Source organism: Meriones unguiculatus, chromosome 14 (assembly GCF_030254825.1).
Source record: "Meriones unguiculatus strain TT.TT164.6M chromosome 14, Bangor_MerUng_6.1, whole genome shotgun sequence".
NCBI classification, from domain to species: Eukaryota; Metazoa; Chordata; class Mammalia; order Rodentia; family Muridae; genus Meriones; species Meriones unguiculatus.
Genome location: NC_083361.1, coordinates 207501 through 212631, shown reverse-complemented (window position 1 = coordinate 212631; position 5131 = coordinate 207501). Strand labels below are relative to the sequence as shown.

General features: G+C 47.9%; 1 long non-coding RNA gene across 2 annotated transcripts; it reads left to right on the top strand.

Annotated features, from left to right (window-relative positions):
• LOC132647079 (uncharacterized) lies at window positions 1–2386 on the top strand. Of its 2 annotated transcripts, none has more exons than XR_009585345.1 (2): window positions 1–257; window positions 2068–2386. It is a non-coding gene; the product is annotated as an uncharacterized LOC132647079 (long non-coding RNA). The 2 variants fall into 2 exon arrangements; XR_009585346.1 differs by having other exon boundaries at window positions 1–420.
• Window positions 2387–5131: the final 2745 nt, after the last annotated feature.

Genomic DNA, 5131 nt, shown 5'->3' with positions numbered 1-5131 from the left:
TTTGGGTGGCTTCCCTAGGTGCTGTGCCGGAAAGGGGGCCGCCCTCTCGCCCGTCACGTCAACGCACGTTCGTGTGGAACCTGGCGCTAAACCATTCGTAGACGACCTGCTTCTGGGTCGGGGTTTCGTACGTAGCAGAGCAGCTCCCTCGCTGCGATCTATTGAAAGTCAGCCCTCGACACAAGGGTTTGTCTCTCGCGCTCTCGGCTCGGCCGGGCGGGCGGCATCGCTCGCTCGCTCGCTCGCTCGCTCGGCCGGTAGGTCTCGGTATCTCTTCTCTTCCTCCGTCTCCCGACGACGGCGCCTTCCGCGGTTCTTCTCCCACCCTCCGGGGGAGGGCGCGCACCCGGCCTCCGCCGCCGACGCGGCCGACCTCCCTCCGGCCCTGGCCAAGCCGGAGCGCGAGGTGTCGGCGACGAGGTTCGGACGTGTGCTCGTTTTCCGGAGGTTTGGGGTTGGGGGGAAGGGAAAAAGCGGGAGAGACCCGATTCTTCTCCCCTGGTCTCTTGTCTCCCCCGCCCCCCGGCGCTCGGCCCGAGAGGGGCGCCTCGGGGTTTATTTTTTTCCCCCCCCCCGACCCTCCCTTTCCCCTACCAAGGATGGAGGTCGACCAGTACTCCCGAACGGGTCTACGGCACGGCCCGCTCCGCTTTTGGTCTGGACGGAGGTCGACCAGATGTCCGGCGTGACTTAGTCTTTTTTTCTTCTTCTTCTTTCCTCTCCCCCCCCCCCCCCCCACTTCTGGGAGGTCGACCAGATGTCTGGACTTTTTTTTTTTTTTTTTTTTTTCCCCCGTAGGACTTATATATATATATATATATATATATATATATATATATAAACTTTTATATAGATATATAAGTATATAGGATTTATATATATAAATATATATAATAAAATATATATAAATAAAATCCTTATTTTTATATATACTTATATATAATATTTATACATACTTACATATTTATATATTTATATATATTTATTTATATATTTTCGATTTTATTTATATTTTTATGTATGCTTATTTATATATGATATGTAATATGATTAATATATAATTATATCTACATATATAAATGATATGTGTAATGTACATAAACATGCAAATATTTATACATATATGTGCATTTACGTTATATAATATATAATGTTTATATATAATAGATATTTATTACGTATGAATATATGATTAATACATTAGATCGATCAGTTTTTTCTTTTCTTTTTTTTTGGGGGGGGGGAACTGAATAAATAAACTGTCTCTTTCTTTCTATGTATGTATGTATGTATGTATGTATGATCGACCAGTTTTTTCTTTTAAGATTTGTTTGTTTGTTTGTTTGTTTCTTTATTAATTGTTCTGCCTGCATGTGTGCCTGCAGGTCAGAACAGATCTCATTATAGATGGTTGTTATCCACCATGTGGTTGCTGGGAATTTGGTAGAACAGCCAATGCTCTTAACCTCTGAGCCATCTCTCCAGCCCCGCCCCCCCCCTTTTTTTTTTTTAACATGAATGGCTGATTAAATGTGCCTGCATGCATGTACCCGAAGAGGGCGCCAGAACTCCATTATAGACTGTTGTGAGCCATCTCTCCAGTGTGTATTTATCTCCCTCCCTCCCTCCCTCCCTCCCTCCCTCCCTATCCCAGACTCAGAGATCTGCCTGCCTGCTCCATTTTGATTTTTTTTTTTTTAACTGATATGTAATGTCTAGGTAAAGGTTGAGCATGTTACCTTTCTCTTTTTTCTCTCCCCGCCATCATAACAGTGTGCGGCGGTGCTTGCTTGCTTGCTCGCTCGCTCCTCGAGGTGTGTGCGATTGGCCCTTCCTTATCAGCCTGCCTGCACACTGTCTGCCCGAGCCAAGGGGGAAACGGGGGTGGGGGGCGGGAGGGCACACGGAGGAGAGGAGATGGGCATTGGGAAGCATGGTGTTCTCTAAAAATTTGAATCGGAATCGTTCTTTCAAATAGACCAATCTGCTCTACTCTGCTTTGCTTTGCGGGGCCAAACGTAATGGACTCCTCCCCACTGACATGCTTCCTTTTTGCTATCCATGCAGGGTTCCCTGACCACCCTGGCGAACAGGACAGGACGGAGGCGAGAATCAAAGGCACGGCCAGAAAGAGGAGTTTGAGGTGTGGGACTGCTATGCCCCGGCACAGTCAGCTGGACTGACTGACTGCCCTCCTTCTCGAGGCGGGACGCAATCACGCATACAAACAAAAGACTACCTCTTTCCAGCAGAAGAAGATGGCCCTTCCTTCCTCTTCCTCTTGACTCACAGGTGGTACTCTATCTACCTGCTTCCCAGCCCACCTGAGCCACCCCCCCCCCTTCACTTTACGCTCAATTACAATAAATAAATGAATGACTACGAAGTTTCTAGTTGGTTCATTGACTTATGTTGTTTCTCTCTGTGAGCTAATTTTTACCACTGCCCACTCGTGTGTGTGTGTGTGTGTGTGTGTGTGTGTGTGTGTGTGTGCGCGTGCGCGCGCGCGTGCGCTTGGGACTGGAAAAACAGCCGGTATACTCTTCAGGCAGGTGCAAGATCTCTGGGGTTCTGTTTGTTTGTTTTTCTTTTTCTTTCTTTCTTTCTTTCTTTCTTTCTTTCTTTATTTTTTTTTTTTGTTCTTGTTTTGGTGGTGGTGGTGGTGGTGGTGGTGGTGGTGGTGGTGGTGGTGGTGGTGGTGGTGGTGGTGGTGGGTCGTGTTTTTCCACTGTGATTTGTTTTAAAACTCACTCCATTTGAAGATCTGCAAGTGACCTTCAAGATTTACTTGGGCTTCTTAGAAGAACCTCTGGTTCCTCTCTCTAGTCTTCTTCGGGCAAATTCAAATTGACCCCTCTGAGGAAGGCTGTAAGTTCTTTTTATATGCCACCCCCCCCCTCCCCGATTATTCTATTTTCTTTAACTGGTATTCTGCCTCCGTATGTGAGAGTTCCCTAAAACTGGAGTTACAGAAGGTTGCGACCCGCCTGCAAGGTGGGTGCCCCTTGACCATCGCTCTTCTGGGAGTGTAGAGTAGAGGCATTCATTTTTCTCCCCCTCTGGGTTTGCAGGCTGGATAATGGTTAGTATCCACTTCTCCCTGAACAAATCTGAGGGTGACTCTTCACAGCTAAAGGATCTGCCTTCATTCACAGTTTCCCTCCTTGAGATTTGGGGCGGGCTGCGGGGAAGGGGGTCGATCGATCGATCGATCGATCGATCGATCGATCGGCGGGGTGGGGGACGGGGTGGGGGTGGGAGGGGAGGATCGGCAGGGCAGATGGGGAGGGAGCGGAGTCTTCTTTCCCAGTGGAGAGACAGGGCCTCCAAACTGCCTCTGCCTCTCAGGCAGGCGTGCACCACCACGCCCGGCTCCGGTTCGGTTCGACATATTCAACCGATATTTAATTTCTAGGGAAAGCTTGACCGGAGGAACTGGAGGGAATGGCTCAGTGGTTAATAGCACTGGGTACTCTTCCAAAGGACTCAGGTTCAATTTCCAGAACCCACGCGGCAGCTCGTCTGTAACTTCAGTTCTATCTAGGTGATCGGACACATAAAATAAAAGTATAAATAAATAAATTATTTGGGGTTGGGGATTTCCCTCAGTGGTAGGTAGATCGCCTGCTTAGCAAGCGAAAGGAAGGTCCTGCCTGGGTTGTTTGGTCCTCATCTGGGGGGTGGGGGTGGGGAGATAGATAAAAATAAATAAAATAAAAAAAAAATAAAGCTGAAATTATGGTCTCCAACACCCAACACACACACACGCACGCGCGCGCGTGCACACACACACACACACACACACACACACACACACACACACACCTTTCTCATCTTATCTTTGATTTTCTGGTTTTAAATAAGCACACCCCAGGGACTGATGAAACTGTAAATTGCAAGAATTGCCTGGGGTTTCCAAGAAGACTGACTGACTGACTGACTGACTGACTGACTGACTGGCAGGAGCCTCCTGAGACTACTAGCTCTGCTGGAAAATCTACCTAGTATGGAGGATGGCGTCTCATAACCATATAGGCGGCTCCCCTTTGTCCAGCTGGGAGTGAGTGGTTGGATAGGCAGGAAAACAGAGTCAGCAAAGTTCAGCTGTGTTATTTGTCGGGGGTGGGTGTTCCCATTACCCCAAACTCCTCCTTGATCCTCTCCACCCACCCAAAATCTGCCCGGGGCCTGCCTGCTTACATTATAACATTATACCAGTGAGAATCTGCTGGAGAAAAATGATATTTCCTTCTCTGGTGGTTGTCATTTCGAGATAATTTCTGGGTCAGAGATATAGGGGGCTTGTCTCTCGATTTTCCCTCTCAGAGCTGGGGCCCAATCTGGCCTAGACTTATTGCATGGCCCGGATTCACCCCCCCCCCCCCTTAAATATTTAAAAGCAGGCACACGCAGAGAGGCATTTGAAAGAGGTCTTTAAAGGTAGTTAGTACTGTGTACTTTTCTTCATTTCATTAATAAAGCAGATTCGGATTGCTTGTGTAGAGAGAAAATATTTTTCTGCCTGCCTGCCTGACTGCCTGCCTGCCTGCCTGCTTGCTTTTCTCCCTCTCCAAGTGGGTTTCTTAATGAGTGGAACAGGGAATGTCTCTGACAGGAACTCACTTGGGGGTAGCAGCCTTGCCAGGCCACAGAGGAGGGCAATGCAGACAGCCCTGATGAGATGGGATTGGGAGGGGATGAGGGAGAGGGCTACAGCTGGGATACAAAGTGAATAAACTGTAACTAATATAAAAATAAAAATTTTATTAAACAAACAAACAAAAAATAGGCTGTCCTCGAACTTACAACTGTCTCCTTTTATGCTGTCATAAAAGTCGTGTGCCACCTTGCCTGGCTTCTTTTCTTTCCTTTTTCCTTTTTCCTGGCCTGGGCCTTTGGTCCCATCCTGTATTTTTATTATGGTCTGGGTGAACCCACGGGTAAAATGAAAGTTAAAGAGAGAGAGAGAGAGAGAGGGAAATCCAGCTGAGTGGGGTGGTTGGTTTATGGTTTAAGTCACAGCGCTACTGGAGAGGCGGAAGCAGGCAGATCTCTAAGGCCGACCTGGTCTACCGACTGAGTTCTGGGGCAGTGGAAACCAATCCACAGAGAGACCCTGTCTCCTCCGGTG